We start from the raw sequence: 16,262 nt of genomic DNA, 5'->3' as shown, positions 1-16,262 counted from the left end.
CATATATATATATGCCAGTTTAAGAACATGATTGAAATAGGGGTCATTTATGGTCTATTTGTGGTTTTGTGGACCCTAGTGGTATACATTCCACCTGCTTGGGAACACTGGAAAGTGTTAGTTAGGATCTTCTTGGCCGTCTTACAGCCAGACTCCAAATCCACTGGACCTGGTAAGATTTTTGATTTTTGGTGAACTGACATACAAGACTGCATTGATTGTGGTTGCTGTTAGTATTAACCTTTCATGATTAGGAATCACCGTATGGGAATCATAGATTATTTGGGGGCACGAGCACACAGGAGTCTATGTCCTGAGGAAACAAGGATCCGGGCATTTGCCTTTCTTCTAATCACAGGATTTGTAGTTGTAGGTTATATTTTTCTGTTAACTGCTAGATGGGCTGGAGCATTTGAAATACAGATATTTCTGCTTGTTTTGTGCTTTCAGCCTTTCCTACCTCTTTGATTTGCTAGCTGTTGGATTCCCGGGTACGAACAGGGTGGAAATGGAACGCCTTGCTTTATATCCGAAGCTGAGTAGGATTGAGAGAGCCCTTGTTTCTGCTGTGCTGTCCCCAGTGCTTAGCACAGTGCCAGAACCTGCGTGGGCACCTCGAAGCATTTGTAAGATGAGAGAATGGTGTGCTGTTGGGATAGCTGAGTTAGGCACACATGTATGTGAGGCATATGATGCGTGCGCATGAGAAACACGCACGGAGTCTGTTGGAATTATTGCCGCTGGCAGGTGCCCTCAGGTCGAGAAGGGATGTGTGGAAGCCATCGGGCTTATACAGGAAGAAAGCACATGAACTGATTGCCGCAGTAAGGTGCGTCTTGAGGTGGTCGGCACATAAGCCAGTTTGTCACCGTACTGATGCCGACTTTGCCTTTTCCGGTCTAGTCCCCTCGTGCCTCTCTCTCCTATCCCCTATGAAAGGAGGTGAGGCATCCGGTATAGCCTAGGAGTTTCCCAGAAACTCCCTTGGGCAGGTGTTCCGCATCTCCAAAAAGTGGGAAACCCTTTACTTTTATCTTCTTGTTTTTATTTTATTTAATCACTTTACACCCTGAAACCAGCTCTCCCCCTCTCCTCCCAGTCCCACCTTCATGACCCCTCTTCACCCATTTCCCCTCTCTCCTTCTTCTCAGAGAAGTGGGGCCCTATGGGGTACCAACCCATCCTGGCACCTCCCGTCACAGCAGGACTAAGTGCATCCTCTCCCACTGGGGCCTGACAAGGCAGCCCAGCTAGGGAAAAGGGATCCAGTGGCAGGCCACAGAGTCAGAGATAGCCCTGCTACAATTATTAAGAGACTCATATGATGACCAAGCTGCACATCTACTACATATGTGTAGGGGGTCTAGGTCCAGCCAGTGCATGCTCTTTGGTTGGTGGTAAAGTCTCTGTGTGCCCCTGTGGGCCCAGGTTTGCTTACTCTGTGGGTCTTCTTGTTGTCTCCCTGACCCCTCTGGTTCACTCCTTTCACTTACATTTCACTCTTAAGAGTCTGCTTGTGCTGGTCGAAATTTTCTTTTTGAGAAGTCTTATAAGCAGCTAATCATGTACAGAACATATAATAGCAGTCATGATATGGCATCACCATTCTGGTGCTGCCTCCTGGATGCTTTGAACTCTGGGCACTCCTGCCTGCTGGCAGTTACAGCTGCCATGTTGAGCTGCTGGCCAAATATCCCAGTACAGCACCCTTGCGTTACTGGAGAGGAAGGCAACTCCTGGATATCTGGTTTGGGAACACAGCATCATGGGTAATTTTAGACTTTGTTCTGGGCAGTAGCAGATGCCTCCATGTTTGCCATGGAAAAGAATTTTCCTTTCGTTTCATCATTCTGTACACAAACTGCGTTCTCTGTTTCTTTGCTCCACAGCACTGATGTTTTAGGGCATCTTAGTGGGATTCCTCCTGAGAAAAAATACGTTTAAGAAATTCTAAGGAAGCTGATTTTTTTTTTTTTTTAGTGCAGGTTTAATTGTATGTCAATATGTATTTTACAAATTTCCAACAAGAGTACTTTAAAATGTTTTTTTAAACATGTGTTTATTTTGTGTGTCTGTATATGTATAGGTATACATTCCAGGGTGTATGTGTGTGTGGAGATCAAACGATTTGCACAGTCTGGTTCTCTCCTTCAGCCTATATGTCCTGGGATAGAAACAGGTTATCCAGCTTATGGGAAAGTAGCTTTACCTGTAGGCCCCAAGAAACCACTTTTCAGTCTCTGTGTTTCCAAGTTTGATGTAGCACTTCCTTTTGTTAACCAATACAATCCATTAGCATTTACCATGCTGTTTGTTTAGACAGCGTCTCTCTAAGTAGCTCTGGCTGTTTGGCACTTGTTAGTAGGCCAGGCTGGCCTCCAACTCACAGAGGTCTACCTGCTCTATTCCTGAGTGTTGGATTTAAATACTAGAGCCACCACATTCAGTTAGCACTTTTAATTTTAAGGAAATACTAACCTACATAGATTAAAGTTGTCAAAATCACCTGGGCCTTCTATTCAAAATGCAGACTCCCTGATCTTAAATGAGGGCTTAGAGTTCAGCGGAGGAATGTTTGCTTAGCACGTCCTGGGTTTGGTCCTCTATGCTTGCCAAAAAATAATAATAAAAAGGAGAAAGGATTTCTTAGATGAGACTTGAGACCCTGTAACTTAATAACAGACAACAAAAAGTATACCTATTACATTGTATAATCGTTCTTTAGAACTTCTTCCATTTTTAGCTGAAATTTTGTATCCTTGGGACAAAATCTCTCACTAGTCCCTGGTAACTTCCATTCTACTCTAGTCTTAGCTTTTTTTAAGTTCCACATATGAGATAATATGATATCTGCCTTTGTGTGCCCAACTCAATTCATATATGATTCATACATTTCATATGCATTGTTGCAAATGATGGGGGCGGGGGAGAGACAAGTTTCCATGTGTAGGCCAGGTTGGCTTGGAACTCATTATAAAGGCCAAGTCAGTCCCACTTCATCCTTCCAAGTGATGAGATCATCGATGTCTGACGCCACAGTTAGCTAAGATGGTCTTTTAAGACTTGTTTTTATTTATGTGTATGTGTGTGAGCCTGCATGACTCACATGTGTGCAGGAGTCTGCAGAGCCCAGAAGAAGATGTCAGACTCCCTGGAGCTGGAGTTACGGGTGTTTGTGAGCTGCCACGTAGATGCTTGCTAACAAAATCCGAGTCTTCTGCAAGAGCAGTAAGTGCTCTTAACCACTGAGCCATCTCTCCAGCCCCAATTTTCTTCTTTTTAAAGACTAAAAAAAATATTCCATTGTATACAAATGCCACATTTTCCTTATTCAGCCATCTATTTGGATATTGATTGACTGAAATATAAATATAATATCTATCCTATTTTTTCATATGCCTGTTGGTCATTTGCATCTCTTCTATTGAGAAATGCCCACTCTGTTGGGTAGTTTTGTCAAGTTGACACAAACTAGAGTCACCTGAGAGAAAAGTACATCCACTGAGAAACTGCCTCCATTAGATCAGCTGTTGACAAGCCTGTAGGGCGTCTTCATGTGAGAGGGAAGGGCCCAGCCCATTTCAGGTGGGGCCACCCCTGGGCTGGTGGTCCTGGGTTTCATAAGAAAACAGACTAATAAGCAAGCCAGTAAGCATCACCTCTTCATGGCCTCTGCATTCGCTCCGGGCTCCAGGTTCCTCTTCAGTTTAAGCTCCTGTCCTGACTTCTTTCCGTGATGAGCAGTAATGTGGTAGTGTAAGCCAAGAAACCCTTTTCTCCCCAAGGTGCTTTGGTCCTGGTGGCGCATCACAGCAATAGTAACTCTAACTAGGGCAGATGTTGGTACAAGGATAGTGGGGTTTGTTTAGACGCTGTCTAAACAAACAGCATGGTGAATGCTAGTCAGGTAACAGACCTGACTATCTTGTTTGGGGGAGAATTGTGGAAGGATTTTGGAACCTCGGGCTAGAAAAGCCATTGAGTGTTGAGCTCAGTGAGCTGTTCTGTAGGAGCCTGGAAGGTAAGAATGTTGAGAGCAATGCAGATGTGAAGGCCTGGCTTGTGAAGTTTCAAAGGGAAGCAAAGATGATAGTGTGTGAAAGATATGTAGTGTTTGGTCAGTAAGAGTTGAAGAATCAGCTGTGATTAACAAGAGTCCTGAACCACTAAAGTAAAACCTTCATTTTGCCGGGACAATGGATGCTTCCCTGTTGGGGATTGAAGCATCAGCTCCAAATAAGAAGATACCAGTATCAGTGAGGTAAAGTTTTCTGGGAAGTGTGTCCTCAGGGTCAACGCACAACTGTGCTTCACAGGTGGCCAGGGTTGTCCCTTTTGCTGGCTCTAACACCAAACTTGGCAGTAGAGGAGTCACTGAGGTGGTGCTGGTTTTGAAGGCATGAAGGGGCCCTGGAGAGCAGCTGAGGCTTGGCACTGAGTGGCAGGGCTGGAGTCCCGGAAGAGACCTCAGGAGAGGCTACTGGTGAATGTGCAGCCCAGCTGCAGCAGAAGAGTACAGTGCTTTTAGAGACTCTAGTGCCAGAGGACAACCACAGACCAGGTGTGAATTAGAGCCTGGAGAATCTGTATGCATTGCAGAGGTCAGGGCCCTTTGGAGGAGCTCAGAAGAATGTGAGTGGATCCAAGACGTTGGACACTGAGTTATTTACACAGTTGGAGTTTGGTTTTGCTTTGTTCAGATTGTGACTGTGCCCTGATTCTCCCCTCTTGAAGTAAGGAAGTATTTAGTTTTTCATTTTACAGGAACCCACAGTTTGACAGACTTTAAACTTGTAAAGAGATTTTGGAGTTTTATAGGCATTGGGTTTTAAAAGAGTATGGATGTTTTAAAGTTAAAGACTGTAGGACTTTTAAAGCTTGGAATATTTTATATTGTGATGTTCGTATTAATGTGTGATTGGGAGGGGTGATCTAGAAAAGAAAGGTTGTTTGTATGTCAAATTGACAATTATGCCAGATAGCTTTATAGAGTCATCAGAAAGCAGGGAGCCTCAATTGAGAACATGCCACCATAAGGTTTGGCTGTAAGGCATTTTCTTGCTGATCAGTAGGAGAGGGCTCAGCCCACTGTGTGTGATGCTGGCTTCTATGAGAAAGCAGGTTGAGCAAGCCATAGGAGCAAGCCAGTAAGCAGCACCCCTCCATGGCCTCTGCATCAGCTCCTACCTCCAGGTTCCTGCCCTGCCTTCCTTCAGTGGCAGAGTACAGTGTGGAAGTATAAACCAAACACTTTTCCTTCCTTAACTTTCTTAAGGTCATGGTGTTTTGTCCATTGTTTGAGTTGCCTTTTTACCAATGAATTGCTTAAATTCCTTATGAAACTTTAGTTTTAAAAGTCTTTTTATTGTAACCATTCACAATGATTTTTCTTCCTGAGAAACAATCTACTTCTCACTACAGTATAGTTACCCACACTCTCCTCCCCCAGTGATTTTTGTTTCCTTTGAGGTCTTCCTTTCTTTGAGCATGTTTCCATTCACTGTGGTATAACCTCACTAAAGCTACAGAATGTGCCCTAGTTGAGCATCTCAGTAGTAAGAGTAATAAGGGAGTTCTAAGGCCTCACGATGTGGGATGGATTAGTAACTAGACAGTCATCTTTATAAAGTTTTCTCTTGTGTATGTCTGCATGTGTGATTGTGTGTGTGTGTGTGTGTGTGTGCACATGTTGCAAGACAACTTGCCATGTCACTCCCCAGCTGCTGTTCACCTTTGTTTAATGCAGGATCCCTCTTGACCTGGAATTCAGCAGGTAAGCCAGGCTGGGTAGACCAATGAGCTCCAAGTACTCACCCATCTCCACCTCCCCAGCACTGGGATTATAAGTATGTGCCACCAATCAGTTCTGTTTGTTTGTTTGGTTTGGTTTTGCTTTATTTTTATGTGTATTCTTGAGATCAAAATCAGTCCCCACGCTTGTAAGGAAAGGTTTTTCTAGCTTGGCTTCATTTGGTCTAGCTTTTCTAACATGTCATGTTAGAAGTCAATGAAAAGCTCCAACATCCACCATCACTGTGAAAGTGTTCACCAGCATTCTGCTTATCTGGGGTTCATTCTCTGGTGTTATTGGTGCTTTTTTTTTTTTTTTTTTAGAAGATCCTACTTTAGGAAAACTTTCTCCAGTGCACTACGCTTTTAACCTTCATCCTTCCCTTGTGTCCATCGTGCTTTCTTCCTTCCCCTTTTGATCTCTGTGCTGTCCTGGGTCATTCTCAGAGAAATGATCAAAATGTGTCAGGATAAAATAAAAGAAGAACTTTAGGCAAACACCAGATCCTAGGAGGATGAGAAACAGGGAAATCTGCTTAGAATTAGAACCTGGGCCTGTGTCAATGTGCCTGCCTGGGAACTGAGTGGGGTTCAGACTTAACCTCCTCCCCACTGTGATCCAAGGAAATAGAACTGGGAAGTCCTGACAGATGTGAAGGCTTCACCCTTAGTTAGGTAGTAAAGGACATAAACAGCTGTTGATCTCCACCGCTGAGACGTGGCAGAAAGCAAGCCTTTCATCTGTTGCTAGATTCCAGTTTAAGCAGGAGACTGTGCTGTGCCAGAAGTCAGGCTTTTTTCAGATGGGTGAACACAAACAGATGTGGCCCCTCGTAAGCCACAGTCCCCTCCTCTCTCCCTTGAACTCTTCTCTGGCCTCCTCTGGTAGAAACCCAGCCAATGTCTCTGTTGAACAGCAGTAACTGCAGAAGCAAAGACTACCTCCCCTTTGATTCTACCTTTTTTAAAAATTTAAAAAGTACAAGCAAAACAGAAAACAGAAAGCCACAGACTTAAAAAAAAAAAAAAAACAAAAAAAACCCAACTATTGTCTAATTACAAAAATGTCTTCTCTGTTCTGGTTCCGACTTCCCTGCTTTTCTGTTATATAACAGTATTGAACAATGTAGATCTGGTCCTCAAAAAATAGAGAGAAGACTTGAAGACTTAGAACCCTTCTGACTCATGTGCTTTGAAACAGTCTTTGTAAAAGAGGAAAAAGAGTATGTAAGACACAATTATATGCTCTCACCTACATCTACGGTTACAGAATAAATGGGAGTCAGCAAGGAAGATTCGTGAAAGTTAGGGAAAAAGCAAAGTCATGTCTGCAGAGCCTGCTAAGTGCTTGCACCGCCACTGCTAATCTTACTTAGTTCTCGCAACAGCTCAATGGAGTGACCATTGTGTTTTAGCAGCTAGGAGCCTAAGGCTTTGTCTGGACTGCACAGCCAATACATAATTTAGGAGTCAATGTGAGCAATAGTGGCCAAGAGTCTATATACACTTTTCTCTACAATATCACTCAGAAAATGTATCACTAGTTCAATAGCTCTTAGGAGGATTTGGATGAAGAAAATGTCATGTCTATTTTTTTTTTTTTTAATTTAAAAATGATTAGCTTTGTTTGACTTTTGTACCTTTGGGGAAAAAAATCAGTACTGAAATGTCTGGAACATACATTCAGGTTCTGCAGGTGCCCTCTGCTCAATCCTGAGACTGGACACAGACCAACTCATCCTCTGGTCCACAATGGGCTGTGACTGCCAAATGGTCATTTACCATTTGTTCATCCATTCAGTGAGTGTTTAGTGTGTGTGTGCTTGTGACCAGGTCCTGTTTCAGTTACCCAGAGAGCGAAGCAGGCAGAGTCCCTACCCTTGATCCATTTACATGATGTCTAGTTATTTAAATTATTCTGCATATTTTATTAAGTGCATTGTGGAAATAGTCGTATCCCTTTGAGCGCCCTTTTCATGAGGCTAAAGCGTATTAGACGAGTATTCTACCAATGGGCTGCATTCCCCACCTCCATATTTTTTTTAAAAAAAGCCTCACTATGTAGGTCAGGCTAGTGTTGAACTTATTTCAAAGCTCAGGCTGGCCTGAAACTCATGATCTTATGAGTGCCTTCAGTGAGTGCTGAGATCAGAGGCGGCTACCACCAAGCTACCACCATGGTCAGGTTCAGTTTCTACATCTGATTTCATCATCTCCCAAACTACTAAAACATACGTACGTACGTACATACATATATAGAAACATTCCCATATAGAAACATTCACGGGAAAGAGCATCTCAGACTCAGAATTTGAGAAGTTAAATTTATGATTAACATTAAATTTTCAACCTTTTGTTTTCTGCTTCTGCATTGTGTGTCTCACTTGTATCTTCAAGGTTAGATGCATGAAACCAGCAGGCTATGCATGGACATGATGTTTCTGCAGAATGGAGAGGGCACTGCTTGAGCTTATTCAGCTAGCGCCGCTGCTTCCAAGCTGCTGTGTGGTGTCATTTCTGAATTACCAATTCTCTGTTTGTAAACCAAGGTTATAAGTCTGACGACATGAGGCTGTTTAGGATCAAATGAGGCAGTATATGTATGTATGTGTGTGTGTGGGGGGGGGGTCACATTAGAATCTGGGGCATAAAAGATCCTGAAGATGTGAAGGTACTCGTCGGCTCTCCTCCCCTCTTTTCTTTTCCTCCGATCTTTCATCCTCTAATCTTCTCTCCCTTTCCTCCTCTCTCCCATCCCTACACCCCAACCATCAACCATATTCATGGAAATTACTAGACAATTTGTAAAAATATCTTCAGGGTAATAATACAGGTTTATAGGCTCAGCAAGATTTACGGATACTGTTGGTCTTTGTTCTCTGACTTCAGGGCATCTCTTAAAGGCTTTGGAAAACTATAGGTGTCAGAGCGACTCCCACTTCAGGGAAGAGCACCTAAATCGTTAGAGAAGCTACCACTAGCCAGGGTCTCCCACCTGATTTCCAAAAAACACGAGCATGAACTCTGCACATGTTCAATGTCATATTAGTTGACGTCAGCAGGAGAGCTCAGGTTAGGTAGACAAGCAGGGACAGAGCCCAGTGGTTTCACCCAGGACAGTGCACTCTTCAAAGCCGGTGCTAAGCAAGGCAGCTTGGTCCGCATCTCTGAAGGAGGGATAAGTGCTGTCAAAGCACCTCTGTGGATGTTGGCTTTGTTTCTGCCAACAGCAAAATCCCCCTCTCCCTCAAAGAGCCTCGCCAATGCGCAAGCGCGTCCGGAGCTTTGGCAACATGACTTACCTTTGGGAGCTGGTAAACTGTTTGACTTTCTAAGAACTTACTATTTGAGGGGGTGTGACATGAAAGGAGCTGTTTTCTGAATATGTGTTGTGACTGTTGTACACCATTGTTAATGTGGAAAACTACATAAGGTCTAGAGTATGACTGCCATTTCTCACGTGACTCGAAAGCATTAAGTTACAGTATTTCATAAAAGCACCTTCGAACCCTGTGGTCCGGAGGTAGCCCAACTATGTAGTGTCCCTTCCTGAGAATCCACAACATTCTTGGCTTACTCAGGACTGTTGTGAGTTCTTCTTTGGATGTCCAGAGCCAGAATCACCAGTCACTGGGAGAGACTTGAAGACAGCCGAGCCGATGTGTCTGACATAGATTATACTGAGCACTTTAACAGAGAAATTTTAAGATCCTGTTCCCTTAAAAAAAAAAAAAAATGTCTCCTGTGGATTCTGTTGCCACCCAAGTTTGTTCAGTTGTTTGCAGAGACAGCTGAATCCACTGTGCTACAACTGGCCACCAGCCATTAGAGAACTGATGGTCTGTTATGGAGAGTTACAAGTCTCTTCCTCCATATGGAGAACCCAATACGGCAACTTGGTGGCTGAGTTAATGAGGACAGTGTTAAATAACCCCCTCCTTCCCTCCCGCTCAACAGATCCCAAGAGATACCTCAGAAAAGGGCCCCTGGTGCGCCAAGAGGCTGAAAGGAAGAGGCATAGAGAGAGGAGGGAGCCCTGGAAGCCTGGAGATGCCCTGCAAACCGAGGCTAATTATTGGAGTGCCTAGCTCTCTCCATTACCTGTGCTATGTAATTTTAATGGGTGTGTCTCAGGTGACACACTGTCACAGCTCAGCACCAGCTGGGAAGGGAAACGGGATATGTGCGGCTTAGAGGACGCCAGATCTTTAAAACTCAGGCCGTCACTGAGTGGGTGTGTACACATCTGTTGCTTCGCCCCATTGTTTATTAGCTGGTTAGAGCCGCGGCATGAATGAAGCTGTGTTGTGGGGAAGCTGTGTTGTGGGGAAGCTGCGTTGTGGGGCCAGTGGTCTATGGAGGGGCAGCCTGAAGTTTGAAGGAGCAGCTCAGCAGGGCCCTAACTCCAGAGGCCTCATCAGCAGTGTTCCGAACCCTGGCCTTTACATACTACACAGAGACTTAGATGAGGCTGTTATTATGAAAGAAGTCTAATTGTTAACCTGTGGCAAGCGGTTCACAGCTTTGTGTTCAGAACACCTGTGTATATGCAGGGACCTATGATCTTTGAGGGCCTCTGCAGGTTAGGCTTTGCCAGCGCCTTAGCTTTAAGAACTCGTGTTAATTTCCCAGTCTAAGTGATCTCTGATAAAACATGATCGGGTTTTCCTTAAGTCTTCTAATAAAATGATGCTGCAGGAAGATGATCTAGTTTGAGACTGAGCCGTCTGAATCTTAGTTAGCAACCTTTACTAGCCAAATGTTAAGTCTCTCTGAGGCTGCTTCCTTGTTTACAAAATACTCATAAAAGTACCTACTTCACAGAGTTGTTGGGGGTATTCAGTCACAGGCTGCCTGTTAAACAGCTGGCCCAAAGTTGGGACACAGAAAAGATGCCCTTGAAAGTTAGTTTCCTGGATACCACACAGTCTCAGTGATCAAATAGACTCATGGGGTGAACTGGGGTGACAGAGCATAGGGTGAGAGTGTTCTGAGACTCCTCAGGTCTCTCATGCTTTTGGCCACACAGGTGGTCATCCATCTTTTGCTCTGTTCTAAGAAACCAGTAGAAGGTAAACATTTATGAGACTGGATGACTCTACTTGGCTTCCATAGCTTGAAGCAGGACTGTCTATAACTGAACTGCACAAGGCATTTCACAGCTGTCCTTCCCCCATTCTTGTTCCAGGAGGCAGCAGCCAACACAACACAACACATAAAACAGCCCAAAAATGAAAGAATTATTCCCATGAAATTGGTAATAAAACTGTGAGGACCTGGCACCTATCTTGTGATGTGGCTAATATTTTGTGTGGCACAGTGTATCTGTGGAGGTTAGAGGTCAACTGGTCTGCCTACTTCCACCATGTGGGTTTCTGGGATCAAACTCAGTGGCCAGGCTTGGTAGCATTTACTACCTGAGCCATCTTCATTTCTAAGTTTAATATTGAAAGAAAAGTCGCTCAGGCATTCTTCCAGTACATGAATTCCTTTTAGTAATATGTTTATTTGACCCTCAGTTCATGCATTTAGAAATAAGAACGTGTATCTTCAACTAGAGACAAACTGAAGTTGTTAATTCTGAAGAAACACAGGCATTTCTCACCATCCAGCCCAGGTAACCAGCAGTGGATAACAGTGAGGAATTATGGGAGAAGTGCCTGCCACAGTCAGTTACTTTTGTTTCCCATTTCCTGTGTCCTGTAGATCTTCTAGGCAGCAGCTGGTTCTCCCTGGCTTCTGGTCTCACTGAAGTGATAGAACCTTGAAAGACATAGGAAGAGAGACCCATGCACCATGATTCTGGAGGGTGACTTCCTCCCGTATCACCTCAATTGCCAAGCTCACCCAGCCACCAGGAGATGAGGGAGGAACTAGGAACCATGGTTAGTTACCCAGTGTTTACCTGTTATGGCCTTCAGATGCACCACTCATTACTGGCTTTCTCAATGGAAACAAAGAAAGGCCTACCCTAAGGGCAGCTGCCTTTGCATGTCTCTGGGGAGAAATACGAACAAATATTTCACCAACAGATACCAGCTCCCTAGGAAACCAGCTGCAGGCTGGAACTGTCAAAGTACAGGGTGTGCTGGCGTTGCTTTTGTTTTTCAGACATGATGTACAGGTTAGGGGCTGGCCGTTCATCCCAGCATCTCTGTTCCTCGTGTGTTCTGAGACATCGGCTTCTCTGAGCCTGGCTTTTCGTCTGGGGAGGCAGCAATATGGTCTCTATAACGTTTTAAGACAGGGTGCACATTAAACCTTTAGTGTGAGAGAGTTAAATGTTGAATAAATTTTACCTTCATTTCCTTCTCCGAGTGACATTAAACCATAAGACTCCTGATTTACTGTAGTTTATGCTGCTTAATTATTAAGGAAAATTTTGCCTAAATTTTTCTTTTCTGTCATAATTACAGTAATCTGAGAGGGGAAAAACCTTTCACATCCATTAAGATGACACTTAATCAAGGCCAGTATCAGATGAATGTAGTAGAATCCATTTTTAAGTAAGGCAGGAATTTCAAAATTTAAAATAGAGTAATAATTACATTAATTTGAATTTACTCCCAGTCTGGGTTCATTGGTGTGCTAAGCCTTTCATTATTATTTTTTTTTTCTTTCTAATCCTCCAAGCAGCCCTGGTTAACTATTATTCTTGGCCCCATTTCAAATGAAGAAACATAAATAAGTTTCCTTCCAAAGTTGCCTTTGTAGTAATTGGTTGACCCAGGCTTAAAATCCAGACTTGCCCAACTGCAATGCTTCTGGTTATACTGCAGTCAATGACATTATAGAGTTGCCCCCGAAAAAAAAAAAGTGGCTTAGAAACAAGTGGGATCAAAGCAATGTCTGTTTCCTCCTGCCTTCTGAAAACGATAAAGATGAAGGGGAAGGCATTTCTCTTCTAGCTGGGAATTTTAGGTCCATTTTCCCGTGTATATCTTTAAACTTGTGGAAATACCTTCATGATTACCTTGAAGACATTCATCTTCCCTCGATGAAGAGGTTGGAGAAATCACATGACTCTAGGGTGATTTATGCTTTCTTTCCTCTCACTACCCCCAAAGATGAGAACAGTAAAAAGCAGACGTTTTCATTCACTAGAAATTAGACCCAGGCTTACGAGGGGTGTGAGGCATCATGGAGGCTTTGTTCTCTTAGAGTGCTGTTATGTGCCTTTCTGACCTGAGACTGGGGCAAATTCTACCACTGACTAGCAATATCTAGAAACACATACAGTTCCTGCTTTTAAAGGACGATCATTGACAACTCAGGAAAAAACCCAAGTATATATATATTGATTGGTACCCACAAAGTCCAGCCTACTGCTATGGCATGAACAGGAAGTATATACTAACGCCAAACTGAAAGGTCATTTTCTTATCAAAAACCCAGATGGTAAGTCTTGAAATCTTAGTGCCCAGTCCTTGAGGCAACTGAGGAAATATATATTAGAATAGATTATCCAGAGAATGGACAGTGGGGATGGAGGGCACATGGCTGGGCTACCTTGACCTACTTAGTAAGAGGTCAAAAGTTTACAAGACAAATGCAGCTGGGTCAGACTGTTGATCTCACCCTAATAAATTCTGCTACAGCCGATTATGGCACATCTTTAAAGCTTGAGAAGGTTCAGTGTGAGAGGAGCAAAAGAAGGGAGTACTTGGAATCAAGAACTTACAAGCCACAAGAGAAGACTGGCCAAATGATGGGGTACTCATGTGGACTCTGGTCTCAGGCTGATTTGTATGTGGCCATTTTTAGGGCAGGTTTCCTCACTGCTGAGCTTGTATCAAATACTCTTCAGCTGTAAGGCGCAGTGGAAAGAAGGGACGTAGGGTGGGCCCTGGTGCCTGCCAGTTACACCATCTAGCACAGGAGTCCTCAGCAGGATTCCAGGACCAGCAGCGTCAGCTTTGCCTCTGAACTTGTGAGAAATGCAAGCTATGCCCCACCCTAGATTTCTCAAATCAGAAAAGTTTGGAGGTAATCCGGAAGTCTGTGTTGTGAAGGTTTCCAGGTAATTGTGAGTCAGGGTTGAGTCTGAGACCCACTTCTGTGGGACAAGTTAATTCTCCCTGAGCCTCAGTTTCAGATATGTCTGATAATGACAGTAATATCTGTCCAGCCATAGGGGTGCTAGTTTTCTGTTTGAAGTGAATTACAGGCAGGGAAATTCCCTGTTTAGTCAGGGTTCTTTAGAGAAACTAATTTATAGAATTAATCTCTCTCTTTCTCTCTCTGTTTCTCTGTCTCCTCCCTCTCTCTCGTTAGTGCTTCATACTAGCAATCTAAGCCAATTAAAAAGCACTGCTCTTGAACATACATTGCATGGTGCTTGCTCAGCAGTACTGATAGCTTTTCACCTCCATAATCATGCTGTCACCCTACCACAGTCTTTTTCAGACCACCAAAAGAAAGAAAGATGCTAATTACCCTCCGAAAAAGTAGGACTTTTATAATTTCCTTTATAACATGTCCACACTAACCTAATGAGCCATGAAGTCCAGAGTAGGCACCAATTACTGGTACTTGATGTCCATGTTGGAAGCATATTAAAATTTAAATGGCTTTACTGGGATGTAATTATTGTACTACACATTAGCAAGTACTTTAGAGACCACCACTGTTATTCATCTTGCAAATTTTATGCAGTAAGTATTTACATTCAGGTTAGCTTTCTGTCTGGGTCAGTGAGGTTAAAACACTCCCATCATGAAGCAAGACATATTCTTGTAGAATGTCAAACACCAAGCCAAGATCAGGGCAACCCTGTACAGTAGTTATTATGGGAAGAAAGAAAAGAAAAGAAAAGGACTTAGCAAGTACAGCATTTTCCTTAAGGGGTTACCTGTGACCTTGCCCTTCCAATCAGCACAGGTAATTGAATTCAGTGTTAACCAGGCTCTATGAACAGCAGACACCATCAGCATTAGACAAACATGGCTGCAATGCTTTATACGGCAGATGGGCAGATAGGAATTTCCCTCTGAACAGACCTTTCTTAATGGGATGTACATACAGTACATCTTCTGTGGACTAAATGTGCTGATTTTATTGTTAGAGGCCTATCCTACACATAGGTTGCCAAGACGATTATGTCACATCTATATGATCCCTTGACCGTATATTATGGGTTATATGTTGACAGTGTTCACTTATTTTTTTCCCCAACAGTTTTACAAAAATAGATTTTTGCCTATTTTCCAACTGAGAGCAGCACTGAGGTTCAGGAGATTATAAAAGTCTAAAGCAGATTTTTCAGACTCCTCTTGGGATTTTTGTTGTCATTTGGTAGGTTGGTTGGATTTTGTTTCATCACTTTTATTTTTGAGACAGAGTCTCACCATGTACCCCAGACTGGATGTGCGTGAACTTGCTACATAGTGCAGGCTGGCCTTGTATATCATCTCCCTGTCAGCCTCATGAATGTTGGAATTCCAGGCATGGGTCACAATGCCCAACTCTCTTACTGTTTTTCCAGTCTCAAAGGAACATCCAGGATATGAATATTCTTGATTCATACTTGCATGATTTTGTATAACACTTGAACATTAATATATACAAGGACTATGTTGGGGGGGACTTCAGCATAAGCAGTGTAAGAGGAAAGAATAATTTGAAAAGTAGATGGTTATCACACTGAACATAAGGCCCTTGAACAAGAAACTTTGCATGGTTAAGGTAAGAAATTTCTTGTCATGACTTTGCATTCTTGCTTTTCTTTAATACATGGGATTTTCTGTGTGTGGGGGGGGTGGGTAGGTGGGGGGGGGTGGGTGTGAGGTGAGACAGGGTTTCTCCATGTAACAGAGTCATGGAAGTCCTGGACTTGCTTTGTAGACCAAGCTGGAATACATGGATTTCTACTCAGGATCTGATGAGAGTAGGAGGCCTCTGCAATGGGTATAACCTCCCACTAATAAGGCTGGACAAGTGGTTCAGTAGCTGTGTATGTGCTAAGGTTGATTGTGTGTGGAGTATTGTCTTTTAAAGATAAAAAAAAAAAATCTTACTGGCTAGGAAGAAAGGGAGGAAAATAACCTTAGAAATAATGAGGATGTTCCAACTAGCTACAAATTGTGCTGGTGGCCTCACAGTTAACTTTTGAGAGAACTGGTAAAATTCAAATCCTCTGACTTTTAGTATCAGCCTGATGTCTGGAATCTCAGTCTGCCTTCATTTAGACTATTCAGTCTGTCAACCTTGTCTTTTCTTGTTGTTGTTCCTGTTCTTTTTATTGTTATTATAATTAATTTATTCTCTCACATATCACATCCCGACCTCAGTTTCCCCTCCTTCCTCCCTCCATCCTACCCTCATCCACTCCACTTCCTTTCCCTTAGAAAGAGGCAGGTCTTCCAGGGATATCAACTGAATACAATATAAAGAGATGCAAAGCAACTAGGCACAAAGGCTCCTCTCAAGGCTGGATGGGGCAACCCAATACAAGGCAAGGGCTCCCCAAGGCA

The 16,262-nt window shown here is 43.3% G+C and overlaps 1 protein-coding gene across 5 annotated transcripts in view; it reads left to right on the top strand.

Moving 5' to 3' along the window:
- Mob3b (MOB kinase activator 3B) overlaps positions 1-16,262 on the top strand; it is a 182,048-nt gene that overhangs the window by 72,474 nt on the left and 93,312 nt on the right. The gene's annotated exons all lie outside the window — the stretch shown is intronic.

This window comes from Meriones unguiculatus, chromosome 20, assembly GCF_030254825.1.
Source record: "Meriones unguiculatus strain TT.TT164.6M chromosome 20, Bangor_MerUng_6.1, whole genome shotgun sequence".
NCBI classification, from domain to species: domain Eukaryota; kingdom Metazoa; phylum Chordata; class Mammalia; order Rodentia; family Muridae; genus Meriones; species Meriones unguiculatus.
Note: the sequence above shows the minus strand (reverse complement) of the source record. Positions and strands in the feature narration are given on the sequence as shown.